Source organism: Oncorhynchus mykiss, chromosome 30 (genome assembly GCF_057628025.1).
Source record: "Oncorhynchus mykiss isolate SJ-2025 chromosome 30, ASM5762802v1, whole genome shotgun sequence".
NCBI classification, from domain to species: Eukaryota; Metazoa; Chordata; class Actinopteri; order Salmoniformes; family Salmonidae; genus Oncorhynchus; species Oncorhynchus mykiss.
In genome coordinates, this window is record NC_143051.1 from 2,359,233 (window position 1) to 2,375,403 (window position 16,171).

The window sequence follows — 16,171 nt, forward strand, 5'->3', positions numbered from 1 at the left end:
GTGATGGAGGGATGGAGGGATGGTGGCATGAGAGTGATGGAGAGATGGAGGGATGGAGAGGGATGGAGTTATGGAGGGGTGGAGGGATGGAGTGATGGAGGGATGGAGAGGGGTGGAGGGATGGAGTGATGGACAGATGGAGTGATGGAGTGATGGAGGGATGGAGAGGGGTGGAGGGGTGGAGAGGGATGTAGTGATGGAGGGATGGAGGGATGGAGAGGGATGGAGGGATGGAGAGGGATGGAGGGATTGAGAGGGATGGAGATGGATGGAGAGGGATGGAGGAGTGGAGGGATGGAGTGATGGAGGGTGATGGAGGGATGGAGAGGGATGGAGGGATTGAGAGGGATGGAGATGGATGGAGAGGGATGGAGGGATGGAGAGGGATGGAGATGGATGGAGAGGGATGGAGGGATGGAGAGGAGTGGAGGGATGGAGTGATGGAGGGTGATGGAGGGATGGAGAGGGATGGAGGGATGGAGAGAAATGGAGGGATTGAGAGGGATGGAGAGGGATGGAGGGATGGAGATGGATGGAGAGGGATGGAGGGATGGAGAGGCACTGACAAGCTCTGCCCTAGAGTGTCTGCATAAGGAAATCCATGACTAAAGAGCTCTTTTCCAAGTAATTAAAGACTGACTGCAGCTAGTAGGGACACAAGGACAAAGGGAGAGAAGGAGAGAGAGATGGAGAGAGGGAGAGAAATAAGGGAAAGAGAGAGGTAAAGAGGGGGAGAGAGTAGGGGAAAACAGAGGGAGAGAGGGAGTGAGATTAGGGGAAAACAGATGGAGAGAGGGAGTGAGATTAGGGGAAAACAGAGGGAGAGAGGGAGTGAGATTAGGGGAAACAGAAGGAGAGAGGGAGTGAGATTAGAGGAAAACAGAGGGAGAGAGGGAGTGATATTAGGGGAAAACAGAGGGAGAGAGGGAGTGAGATTAGGGGAAAACAAAGGGAGTGAGGGAGAGAGATTAGGTGAAAACAGAGGGAGAGAGGGAGAGAGATTAGGTGAAAACAGAGGGAGAGAGGGAGTGAGATTAGGGGAAAACAGAGGGAGAGAGGGAGTGGGATTAGGGGAAAACAGAAGGAGAGGAAGTGAGATTAGTGGAAAACAGAGGGAGAGAGATTAAGGGAAAACAGAGGGAGTGAGATTAGGGGAAAACAGAGGGAGGGAGGGAGTGAGATTAGGGGAAAAACTGGGAGAGAGGGAGTGAGATTAGGGGAAAACAGAGGGAGTGAGATTAGGGGAAAACAGAGGGAGAGAGGGAGTGAGATTATGGGAAAACAGAGGGAGTGAGATTAGGGGAAAACAGAGGGAGAGAGGGAGTGGAATTAGGGGAAAACAGAGGGAGAGGGGGAGAGAGATTAGGGGAAAACAGAGGGAGAGAGGGAGTGAGATTAGAGGAAAACAGAGGGAGAGAGGGAATGAGATTAGGGGAAAACCGAGGGAGAGAGGGAGTGAGATTAGGGGAAAACAGAGGGAGAGAGGGAGTGGAATTAGGGGAAAACAGAGGGAGAGAGGGAGTGACATTAGGGGGAAACAGAGGGAGTGAGATTAGGGGAAAACAGAGGGAGAGAGGGAGTGAGATTAGGGGGAAACAGAGGGTGAGAGATTAGGGGAAAACAGAGGGAGAGAGGGAGTGAGATTAGGGTAAAACAGAGGGAGAGAGGGATTGAGATTAGGGGAAAACAAAGGGAGTGATATTAGAGGAAAACAGAGGGAGAGAGATTAGGGGAAAACAGAGGGAGAGAGGGAGTGAGATTAGGGTAAAACATAAGGATAGCGAGTGAGATTAGGGGAAAACAGAGGGAGAGAGATTAAGGGAAAACAGAGGGAGTGAGATTAGGGGAAAACAGAGGGAGAGAGGGAGTGAAATTAGGGAAAAAAGAGGGAGAGAGGGAGTGAGATTAGGGGAAAACAGAGGGAGTGAGATTAGGGGAAAACAGAGGGAGAGAGGGAGTGGAATTAGGGGAAAAAAGAGCGAGAGAGGGAGTGAGAGAGGAAAACAGAGGGAGAGAGGGAGTGAGATTAGGGGAAAACAGAGGGAGAGAGGGAGTGGGATTAGGGGAAAACATAAGGAGAGCGAGTGAGATTAGGGGAAAACAGAGGGAGAGAGGGAGTGAGATTAGGGGAAAACAGAGGGAGAGAGGGAGTGAGATTAGGGGAAAACAGAGGGAGAGAGGGAGTGAGATTAGGGGAAAACAGTGGGAGAGAGGGAGAGAGATTAGGGGAAAACAGTGGGAGAGAGGGAGTGAGATTAGGGGAAAACAGAGGGAGAGAGGGAGAGAGATTAGGGGAAAACAGAGGGAGAGAAGGAGTGAGATTAGGGGAAAACAGAGGGAGAGAGGGAGTGATATTAGTGTAAAACAGAGGGAGAGAGGGAGTGAGAGCAGGGAACGACAGAGTGCGAAAGAGAGGTAGAGAAAGAACTGCTGTGCTCTGCACTCTGCTACAAAGATAGGTCTCAAAACATGAGGAAAACTGAAGAGCAAAAACATTTAGCCATTTACAGGTAGCTAGTAATTGGTTAATTAGATGTATCTAGCAATTGAGGCGGTCAAATGGGGGGGGGGGTGTTAGCGATTTGTGGAAATTCAGGATACTAGACGTCTGGAACAGTCTTGGAAGAGAGGAGAAATGAGAGAGGAAAGAGAAGAGAAGAAAGACAACAGAGAGGAGAGAGAGGAGACTAAATGTCTTGTAGGTTACACAGAGAGAGAAAATAGAAAATAGGAGAGAGGAGAGAAGAGGGTGGAAAGAGGTGAGAGACCGCTCAGGGATTTCATCATGAGGCCAATAGTTCCCTTTCTACCTCTTCCCTTTCTGTCTCTTCCCTTTCTGTCTCTTCCATTTCTACCTCTTCCCTTTCTGTCTCTTCCCTTTCTGTCTCTTCCATTTCTACCTCTTCCATTTCTGTCTCTTCCCTTTCTGCCTCTTCCCTTTCTGTCTCTTCCCTTTCTGTCTCTTCCCTTTCTACCTCTTCCCTTTCTACCTCTTCCCTTTCTACCTCTTCCCTTTCTGTCTCTTCCCTTTCTACCTCTTCCCTTTCTACCTCTTCCCTTTCTACCTCTTCCCTTTCTACCTCTTCCCTTTCTGTCTCTTCCCTTTCTACCTCTTCTCTTTCTACCTCTTCCATTTCTACCTCTTCCCTCCTTTCTACCTCTTCCATTTCTACCTCTTCCCTCCTTTCTACCTCTTCCCTTTCTACCTCTTCCCTTTCTGTCTCTTCCCTTTCTGTCTCTTCCCTTTCTACCTCTTCCCTTTCTGTCTCTTCCATTTCTACCTCTTCCCTTTCTACCTCTTCCATTTCTAACTCTTCCCTTTCTACCTCTTCCCTTTCTACCTCTTCCCTTTCTGTCTCTTCCCTTTCTGTCTCTTCCCTTTCTACCTCTTCTCTTTCTACCTCTTCCATTTCTACCTCTTCCCTCCTTTCTACCTTTTCCCTTTCTACCTCTTCCCTTTCTGTCTCTTCCCTTTCTGTCTCTTCCCTTTCTACCCCTTCCCTTTCTGTCTCTTCCATTTCTACCTCTTCCCTCCTTTCTACCTTTTCCCTTTCTACCTCTTCCCTTTCTGTCTCTTCCCTTTCTGTCTCTTCCCTTTCTACCTCTTCTCTTTCTACCTCTTCCATTTCTACCTCTTCCCTCCTTTCTACCTCTTCCATTTCTACCTCTTCCCTCCTTTCTACCTCTTCCCTTTCTACCTCTTCCCTTTCTGTCTCTTCCCTTTCTGTCTCTTCCCTTTCTACCTCTTCCCTTTCTGTCTCTTCCATTTCTACCTCTTCCCTTTCTACCTCTTCCATTTCTAACTCTTCCCTTTCTACCTCTTCCCTTTCTACCTCTTCCCTTTCTGTCTCTTCCCTTTCTGTCTCTTCCCTTTCTACCTCTTCTCTTTCTACCTCTTCCATTTCTACCTCTTCCCTCCTTTCTACCTTTTCCCTTTCTACCTCTTCCCTTTCTGTCTCTTCCCTTTCTGTCTCTTCCCTTTCTACCCCTTCCCTTTCTGTCTCTTCCATTTCTACCTCTTCCCTTTCTACCTCTTCCCTTTCTACCTCTTCCCTTTCTACCTCTGCCCTTTCTACCTCTTCCCTTTCTGTCTCTTCCCTTTCTGTCTCTTCCCTTTCTACCTCTTCCATTTCTACCTCTTCCATTTCTGTCTCTTCCCTTTCTGCCTCTTCCCTTTCTCTCTTCCTTTTCTGTCTCTTCCCTTTCTACCTCTTCCCTTTCTGCCTCTTCCCTTTCTACCTCTTCCCTTTCTACCTCTTCCCTTTCTACCTCTTCCCTTTCTACCTCTTCCCTTTCTACCTCTTCCCTTTCTGTCTCTTCCCTTTCTGTCTCTTCCCTTTCTACCTCTTCCATTTCTACCTCTTCCATTTCTGTCTCTTCCCTTTCTGCCTCTTCCCTTTCTGTCTCTTCCCTTTCTGTCTCTTCCCTTTCTACCTCTTCCCTTTCTACCTCTTCCCTTTCTACCTCTTCCCTTTCTGTCTCTTCCCTTTCTACCTCTTCCCTTTCTGTCTCTTCCCTTTCTGTCTCTTCCCTTTCTACCTCTTCCCTTTCTACCTCTTCCCTTTCTACCTCTTCCCTTTCTGTCTCTTCCCTTTCTACCTCTTCCCTTTCTGTCTCTTCCCTTTCTGTCTCTTCCCTTTCTACCTCTTCCCTTTCTGTCTCTTCCATTTCTACCTCTTCCCTTTCTACCTCTTCCATTTCTAACTCTTCCCTTTCTACCTCTTCCCTTTCTACCTCTTCCCTTTCTGTCTCTTCCCTTTCTGTCTCTTCCCTTTCTACCTCTTCTCTTTCTACCTCTTCCATTTCTACCTCTTCCCTCCTTTCTACCTTTTCCCTTTCTACCTCTTCCCTTTCTGTCTCTTCCCTTTCTGTCTCTTCCCTTTCTACCCCTTCCCTTTCTGTCTCTTCCATTTCTACCTCTTCCCTTTCTACCTCTTCCCTTTCTACCTCTGCCCTTTCTACCTCTTCCCTTTCTGTCTCTTCCCTTTCTGTCTCTTCCCTTTCTACCTCTTCCATTTCTACCTCTTCCATTTCTGTCTCTTCCCTTTCTGCCTCTTCCCTTTCTCTCTTCCTTTTCTGTCTCTTCCCTTTCTACCTCTTCCCTTTCTGCCTCTTCCCTTTCTACCTCTTCCCTTTCTACCTCTTCCCTTTCTACCTCTTCCCTTTCTACCTCTTCCCTTTCTACCTCTTCCCTTTCTGTCTCTTCCCTTTCTGTCTCTTCCCTTTCTACCTCTTCCATTTCTACCTCTTCCATTTCTGTCTCTTCCCTTTCTGCCTCTTCCCTTTCTGTCTCTTCCCTTTCTGTCTCTTTCCTTTCTACCTCTTCCCTTTCTACCTCTTCCCTTTCTACCTCTTCCCTTTCTGTCTCTTCCCTTTCTACCTCTTCCCTTTCTGTCTCTTCCCTTTCTACCTCTTCTCTTTCTACCTCTTCCATTTCTACCTCTTCCCTCCTTTCTACCTCTTCCATTTCTACCTCTTCCCTCGTTTCTACCTCTTCCCTTTCTACCTCTTCCCTTTCTGTCTCTTCCCTTTCTGTCTCTTCCCTTTCTACCTCTTCCCTTTCTGTCTTTTCCATTTCTACCTCTTCCCTTTCTACCTCTTCCATTTCTACCTCTTCCCTCCTTTCTACCTCTTCCCTCCTTTCTTCCTCTTCCCTTTCTACCTCTTCCCTTTCTACCTCTCCCCTTTCTGTCTCTTCCCTTTCTACCTCTTCCCTTTCTACCTCTTCCCTTTCTGTCTCTTCCCTTTCTACCTCTTCCCTCCTTTCTACCTCTTCCCTTTCTACCTCTTCCCTTTCTAACTCTTCCCTTTCTGTCTCTTCCCTTTCTACCTCTTCCCTCCTTTCTACCTCTTCCCTTTCTGTCTCTTCCCTTTCTGTCTCTTCCATTTCTACCTCTTCCCTCCTTTCTACCTCTTCCATTTCTACCTCTTCCCTCCTTTCTACCTCTTCCATTTCTACCTCTTCCCTCCTTTCTAACTCTTCCCTTTCTGTCTCTTCCCTTTCTACCTCTTCCCTTCTTTCTACCTCTTCCCTTTCTGTCTCTTCCCTTTCTGTCTCTTCCATTTCTACCTCTTCCCTCCTTTCTACCTCTTCCATTTCTACCTCTTCCCTCCTTTCTACCTCTTCCCTTTCTACCTCTTCCCTTTCTGTCTCTTCCCTTTCTGTCTCTTCCCTTTCTACCTCTTCCCTTTCTACCTCTTCCCTTTCTACCTCTTCCCTTTCTACCTCTTCCCTTTCTGCCTCTTCCCTTTCTACCTCTTCCCTTTCTACCTCTTCCCTTTCTACCTCTTCCCTTTCTACCTCTTCCCTTTCTACCTCTTCTCTTTCTACCTCTTCCATTTCTACCTCTTCCCTCCTTTCTACCTCTTCCATTTCTACCTCTTCCCTCCTTTCTACCTCTTCCCTTTCTACCTCTTCCCTTTCTGTCTCTTCCCTTTCTACCTCTTCCCTTTCTGTCTCTTCCATTTCTACCTCTTCCCTTTCTACCTCTTCCCTTTCTACCTCTTCCCTTTCTACCTCTTCCCTCCTTTCTACCTCTTCCGTTTCTACCTCTTCCCTTTCTACCTCTTCCCTTTCTACTTGATGAAATTCAAACCTGCATTGCCTCTCCTTCATGATACAATCTTTTATAAGGGTATAATGACATGGAGCCATCAGTTGGAATCATAGCATTCCTCAACTTGTCCACTTTGCCTGTAAAATATCACTTATAGTAGTTTACGATGTCATGTAGTTTTGTAATAAATATACCCTCTGATTCAACAAAAGAGGCAGACATGTTCAAATTCCTACCCATAATAGTGTTCAACGTTCTCCACAGTTTTTTTGTCCATCATCCTTCACTTCATCAATGTTGTGCTGATAGAAACCCTTCTTCTTACCTTTGTTGAGCCTGGTCACATGATTTCTTCATTTACAATAACTCTGCTTACCAAACAGAGTGCCAGATTTATCTGCTACCTTTTTTTGTCATAATACCATTAAATCACTTCATTTCTCAGCTCATCATTAATCCACGGGGCACCGTTTGACCTCCATAGTGCATTTTCTTAAAGGGGCTTTGCTTATCAGCTGTACTCATAAATCATTTCTTAAAGGGGCGTGCTTATCAGCTGTACTCATAAATCATTTATTTTCTATTTCATCTTTATTTAACTGGGCAAGTCAGTTAAGAACACATTCTTATTTTCAATGACAGCCTAGGAACGGTGGGTTAACTGCCCTGTTCAGTGGCAGAACGACAGATTTTCACCTTGTCAGCTCGGGGGATCCAATCTTGCAACCTTACAGTTAACTAGTCCAAAGCCATAACCACCTGCCTCTCATTGCACTCCACAAGGAGACTGCCTGTTACGCGAATGCAGTAAGCCAAGGAAAGTTGCTAGCTAGCATTAAACTTGTCTTATAAAAAACAATCAATCATAATCACTAGTTAACTACACATGGTTGATGATATTACTAGATATTATCTAGCGTGTCCTGCGTTGCATATAATCTGACTGAGCATACAAGTATCTAAGTATCTGACTGAGTGGTGGTAGGCAGAAGCAGACTAGTAAGCATTCATTCAAACAGCACTTTCGTGCGTTTTGCCAGCAGCTCTGCTGTTTATGACTTCAAGCCTATTAACTCCCGAGATAAGGCTGGTGTAACCGATGGGAAATGGCTAGCTAGTGCCTATAAGAACATCCAATAGTCAAAGGTTAATGAAATACAAATGGTATAGAGGGAAATAGTACTATAATTCCTATAATAACTACAACCTAAAACTTCTTACCTGGGAATATTGAAGACTAATGTTAAAAGGAACCACCAGCTTGCATATGTTCTCATGTTCTGAGCAAGGAACTGAAACGTTAGCTTTCTGACATATTGCACTTTTATGTTCTTCTCCAACACTTTGTTTTTGCATTATTTAAACCAAATTGAACATTTTTCATTATTTACTTGAGGCCAAGTTGATTGTATGTATTATTGATGTATTATATTAAGTTAAAATAAATGTTAATTCAGTATAGTAACACACAGTGGAACCATCATCATGTTGTATATAACTGACAGTAATACACAGTGGAACCATCATCATGTTGTTGTATATAAATGACAGAAATACACAGTGGAACCATCATCATGTTGTATATAACTGACAGTAATACACAGTGGAACCATCATCATGTTGTATATAACTGACAGTAATACATAGTGGAACCATCATCATGTTGTTGTATATAACTGACAGTAATACATAGTGGAACCATCATCATGTTGTTGTATATAACTGACAGTAATACACAGTGGAACCATCATCATGTTGTATATAACTGACAGTAATACACAGTGGAACCATCATCATGTTGTTGTATATAACTGACAGTAATACACAGTGGAACCATCATCATGTTGTATATAACTGACAGTAATACATAGTGGAACCATCATCATGTTGTATATAACTGACAGTAATACATAGTGGAACCATCATCATGTTGTTGTATATAACTGACAGTAATACACAGTGGAACCATCATCATGTTGTATATAACTGACAGTAATACACAGTGGAACCATCATCATGTTGTATATAACTGACAGTAATACACAGTGGAACCATCATCATGTTGTATATAACTGACAGTAATACACAGTGGAACCATCATCATGTTGTTGTATATAACTGACAGTAACACACAGTGGAAACATCATCATGTTGTGTATAACTGACAGTAATACACAGTGGAACCTTCATCATGTTGTATATAACTGCCAGTAATACATAGTGGAACCATCATCATGTTGTTGTATATAACTGACAGTAATACACAGTGGAACCATCATCATGTTGTTGTATATAACTGACTAATACACAGTGGAACCATCATCATGTTGTTGTATATAACTGACAGTAATACACAGTGGAACCATCATCATGTTGTATATAACTGACAGTAATACACAGTGGAACCATCATCATGTTGTTGTATATATAACTGACAGTAATACACAGTGGAACCATCATCATGTTGTATATAACTGACAGTAATACACAGTGGAACCATCATCATGTTGTATATAACTGACAGTAATACACAGTGGAACCATCATCATGTTGTTGTATATAACTGACAGTAATACACAGTGGAACCATCATCATGTTGTATATAACTGACAGTAATACACAGTGGAACCATCATCATGTTGTTGTATATATAACTGACAGTAATACACAGTGGAACCATCATCATGTTGTATATAACTGACAGTAATACACAGTGGAACCATCATCATGTTGTATATAACTGACAGTAATACACAGTGGAACCATCATCATGTTGTATATAACTGACAGTAATACACAGTGGAACCATCATCATGTTATTGTTTATAACTGACAGTAATACACAGTGGAACCATTATCATGTTGTATATAACTGACAGTAATACACAGTGGAACCATCATCATGTTGTTGTATATAACTGACAGTAATACACAGTGGAACCATCATCATGTTGTATATAACTGACAGTAATACACAGTGGAACCATCATCATGTTGTATATAACTGACAGTAATACACAGTGGAACCATCATCATGTTGTATATAACTGACAGTAATACACAGTGGAACCATCATCATGTTGTTGTATATAACTGACAGTAACACACAGTGGAAACATCATCATTTTGTGTATAACTGACAGTAATACACAGTGGAACCTTCATCATGTTGTATATAACTGCCAGTAATACATAGTGGAACCATCATCATGTTGTTGTATATAACTGACAGTAATACACAGTGGAACCATCATCATGTTGTTGTATATAACTGACTAATACACAGTGGAACCATCATCATGTTGTTGTATATAACTGACAGTAATACACAGTGGAACCATCATCATGTTGTATATAACTGACAGTAATACACAGTGGAACCATCATCATGTTGTTGTATATATAACTGACAGTAATACACAGTGGAACCATCATCATGTTGTATATAACTGACAGTAATACACAGTGGAACCATCATCATGTTGTATATAACTGACAGTAATACACAGTGGAACCATCATCATGTTGTTGTATATAACTGACAGTAATACACAGTGGAACCATCATCATGTTGTATATAACTGACAGTAATACACAGTGGAACCATCATCATGTTGTTGTATATATAACTGACAGTAATACACAGTGGAACCATCATCATGTTGTATATAACTGACAGTAATACACAGTGGAACCATCATCATGTTGTATATAACTGACAGTAATACACAGTGGAACCATCATCATGTTGTATATAACTGACAGTAATACACAGTGGAACCATCATCATGTTATTGTTTATAACTGACAGTAATACACAGTGGAACCATTATCATGTTGTATATAACTGACAGTAATACACAGTGGAACCATTATCATGTTGTATATTTCTGACAGTAATACACAGTGGAACCATCATTGTGTTGTATATAACTGACAGTAATACACAGTGGAACCATCATCATGTTGTATATAACTAACAGTAATACACAGTAGAACCATCATCATGTTGTATATAACTGACAGTAATACACAGTGGAACCTTCATCATGTTGTATATAACTGACAGTAATACATAGTGGAACCATCATCATGTTGTTGTATATAACTGACAGTAATACACAGTGGAACCATCATCATGTTGTTGTATATAACTGACAGTAATACACAGTGGAACCATCATCATGTTGTTGTATATAACTGACAGTAATACACAGTGGAACCATCATCATGTTGTATATAACTGACAAATAATACATAGTGGAACCATCATCATGTTGTTGTATATAACTGACAGTAATACACAGTGGAACCATCATCATGTTGTATATAACTGACAGTAATACACAGTGGAACCATCATCATGTTGTTGTATATAACTGACAGTAATACACAGTGGAACCATCATCATGTTGTATATAACTGACAGTAATACACAGTGGAACCATCATCATGTTGTTGTATATAACTGACAGTAATACACAGTGGAACCATCATCATGTTGTATATAACTGACAGTAATAGACAGTGGAACCATCATCATGTTGTTGTATATAACTGACAGTAACACACAGTGGAACCATCATCATGTTGTTGTATATAACTGACAGTAATACACAGTGGAACCATCATCATGTTGTATATAACTGACAGTAATACACAGTGGAACCATCATCATGTTGTATATAACTGACAGTAATACATAGTGGAACCATCATCATGTTGTATATAACTGACAGTAATACACAGTGGAACCATCATCATGTTGTTGTATATATAACTGACAGTAATACACAGTGGAACCATCATCATGTTGTTGTATATAACTGACAGTAACACACAGTGGAACCATTATCATTTTGTATATATCTGACAGTAATACACAGTGGAACCATCATTGTGTTGTATATAACTGACAGTAATACACAGTGGAACCATCATCATGTTGTATATAACTAACAGTAATACACAGTAGAACCATCATCATGTTGTATATAACTGACAGTAATACACAGTGGAACCATCATCATGTTGTATATAACTGACAGTAATACACAGTGGAACCATCATCATGTTGTATATAATTGACAGTAATACACAGTGGAACCATCTTCACTTTGTTGTATATAACTGACAGTAACACACAGTGGAACCATCATCATGTTGTTGTATATAACTGACAGTAATACACAGTGGAACCATCATCATGTTGTATATAACTGACAGTAATACACAGTGGAACCTTCATCATGTTGTATATAACTGACAGTAATACATAGTGGAACCATCATCATGTTGTTGTATATAACTGACAGTAATACACAGTGGAACCATCATCATGTTGTTGTATATAACTGACAGTAATACACAGTGGAACCATCATCATGTTGTATATAACTGACAGTAATACACAGTGGAACCATCATCATGTTGTTGTATATAACTGACAGTAATACACAGTGGAACCATCATCATGTTGTATATAACTGACAGTAATACACAGTGGAACCATCATCATGTTGTATATAACTGACAGTAATACACAGTGGAACCATCATCATGTTGTATATAACTGACAGTAATAGACAGTGGAACCATCATCATGTTGTTGTATATAACTGACAGTAATACATAGTGGAACCATCATCATGTTGTTGTATATAACTGACAGTAATACACAGTGGAACCATCATCATGTTGTATATAACTGACAGTAATACACAGTGGAACCATCATCATGTTGTTGTATATAACTGACAGTAATACACAGTGGAACCATCATCATGTTGTATATAACTGACAGTAATACATAGTGGAACCATCATCATGTTGTTGTATATAACTGACAGTAATACACAGTGGAACCATCATCATGTTGTATATAACTGACAGTAATACATAGTGGAACCATCATCATGTTGTATATAACTGACAGTAATACACAGTGGAACCATCATCATGTTGTTGTATATAACTGACAGTAATACACAGTGGAGCCATCATCATGTTGTTGTATATAACTGACAGTAATACACAGTGGAACCATCATCATGTTGTTGTATATAACTGACAGTAATACACAGTGGAACCATCATCATGTTGTATATAACTGACAGTAATACACAGTGGAACCATCATCATGTTGTTGTATATAACTGACAGTAATACACAGTGGAACCATCATCATGTTGTATATAACTGACAGTAATACACAGTGGAACCATCATCATGTTGTTGTATATAACTGACAGTAATACACAGTGGAACCATCATCATGTTGTTGTATATAACTGACAGTAATACACAGTGGAACCATCATCATGTTGTTGTATATAACTGTAAGTAATTCACAGTGGAACAATCATCATGTTGTTGTATATAACTGACAGTAATACACAGTGGAACCATCATCATGTTGTATATAACTGACATTAATACACAGTGGAACCATCATCATGTTGTTGTATATAACTGACAGTAATACACAGTGGAACCATCATCATGTTGTTGTATATAACTGACAGTAATACACAGTGGAACCATCATCATGTTGTATATAACTGACAGTAATACACAGTGCAACCTTCATCATGTTGTTGTATATAACTGACAGTAATACACAGTGGAACTATCATCATGTTGTGGTATATAACTGACAGTAATACACAGTGGAACCATCATCATGTTGTATATAACTGACAGTAATACACAGTGGAACCATCATCATGTTGTGGTATATAACTGACAGTAATACACAGTGGAACTATCATCATGTTGTTGTATATAACTGACAGTAATACACAGTGGAACCATCATCATGTTGTATATAACTGACAGTAATACACAGTGGAACTATCATCATGTTGTATATAACTGACAGTAATACACAGTGGAACCATCATCATGTTGTTGTATATAACTGACAGTAATACACAGTGGAACCATCATCATGTTGTTGTATATAACTGACAGTAATACACAGTGGAACCATCATCATGTTGTATATAACTGACAGTAATACACAGTGGAACCATCATCATGTTGTATATAACTGACAGTAATACACAGTGGAACCATCATCATGTTGTTGTATATAACTGACAGTAATACACAGTGGAACCATCATCATGTTGTATATAACTGACAGTAATACACAGTGGAACCATCATCATGTTGTTGTATATAACTGACAGTAATACACAGTGGAACCATCATCATGTTGTTGTATATAACTGACAGTAACACACAGTGGAACCATGATCATGTTGTTGTATATAACTGACAGTAATACACAGTGGAACCATCATCATGTTGTTGTATATAACTGACAGTAACACACAGTGGAACCATGATCATGTTGTTGTATATAACTGACAGTAACACACAGTGGAACCATCATCATGTTGTATATAACTGACAGTAATACACAGTGGAACCATCATCATGTTGTTGTATATAACTGTAAGCAATACACAGTGGAACCATCATCATGTTGTTGTATATAACTGACAGTAATACACAGTGGAACCATCATCATGTTGTTGTATATAAGTGTAAGTAATTCACAGTGGAACCATCATCATGTTGTTGTATATAACTGACAGTAATACACAGTGGAACCATCATCATGTTGTTGTATATAACTGTAAGTAATACACAGTGGAACAATCATCATGTTGTTGTATATAACTGACAGTAATACACAGTGGAACCATCATCATGTTGTTGTATATAACTGACAGTAATACACAGTGGAACCATCATCATGTTGTTGTATATAACTGACAGTAATACATAGTGGAACCATCATCATGTTGTTGTATATAACTGACAGTAATACATAGTGGAACCATCATCATGTTGTTGTATATAACTGACAGTAATACACAGTGGAACCATCATCATGTTGTATATAACTGACATTAATACACAGTGGAACCATCATCATGTTGTTGTATATAACTGACAGTAATACACAGTGGAACCATCATCATGTTGTATATAACTGACAGTAATACACAGTGGAACCATCATCATGTTGTTGTATATAACTGACAGTAATACACAGTGGAACCATCATCATGTTGTTGTATATAACTGACAGTAATACACAGTGGAACTATCATCATGTTGTTGTATATAACTGACAGTAACACACAGTGGAACCATCATCATGTTGTATATAACTGACAGTAATACACAGTGGAACCATCATCATGTTGTATATAACTGACAGTAACACACAGTGGAACAATCATCATGTTGTTGTATATAACTGACAGTAATACACAGTGGAACCATCATCATGTTGTGTATAACTGACAGTAATACACAGTGGAACCATCATCATGTTGTTGTATATAACTGACAGTAACACACAGTGGAACCATCATCATGTTGTTGTATATAACTGACAGTAATACACAGTGGAACCATCATCATGTTGTTGTATATAACTGACAGTAATACACAGTGGAACCATCATCATGTTGTATATAACTGACAGTAATACACAGTGGAACCATCATCATGTTGTTGTATATAACTAACAGTAACACACAGTGGAACCATCATCATGTTGTATATAACTGACAGTAATACACAGTGGAACCATCATCATGTTGTTGTATATAACTAACAGTAACACACAGTGGAACCATCATCATGTTGTATATAACTGACAGTAATACACAGTGGAAACATCATCATGTTGTGTATAACTGACAGTAATACACAGTGCAACCTTCATCATGTTGTATATAACTGACAGTAATACATAGTGGAACCATCATCATGTTGTTGTATATAACTGACAGTAATACATAGTGGAACCATCATCATGTTGTTGTATATAACTGACAGTAATACACAGTGGAACCATCATCATGTTGTATATAACTGACAGTAACACACAGTGGAACCATCATCATGTTGTATATAACTGACAGTAATACACAGTGGAACCATCATCATGTTGTATATAACTAACAGTAATACACAGTGGAACCATCATCATGTTGTATATAACTGACAGTAATACACAGTGGAACCATCATCATGTTGTATATAACTGACAGTAATACACAGTGGAACCATCATCATGTTGTATATAACTAACAGTAATACACAGTGGAACCATCATCATGTTGTATATAACTGACAGTAATACACAGTGGAACCATCATCATGTTGTATATAACTGACAGTAATACACAGTGGAACCATCTTCACTTTGTTGTATATAACTGACAGTAATACACAGTGGAACCATCATCATGTTGTATATAACTGACAGTAATACACATTGGAACCTTCATCATGTTGTATATAACTGACAGTAATACATAGTGGAACCATCATCATGTTGTTGTATATAACTGACATTAATACACAGTGGAACCATCATCATGTTGTTGTATATAACTGACAGTAATACACAGTGGAACCATCATCATGTTGTATATAACTGACAGTAATACACAGTGGAACCATCATCATGTTGTTGTATATAACTGACAGTAATACACAGTGGAACCATCATCATGTTGTTGTATATAACTGACAGTAATAGACAGTGGAACAATCATCATGTTGTTGTATAGAACTGACAGTAA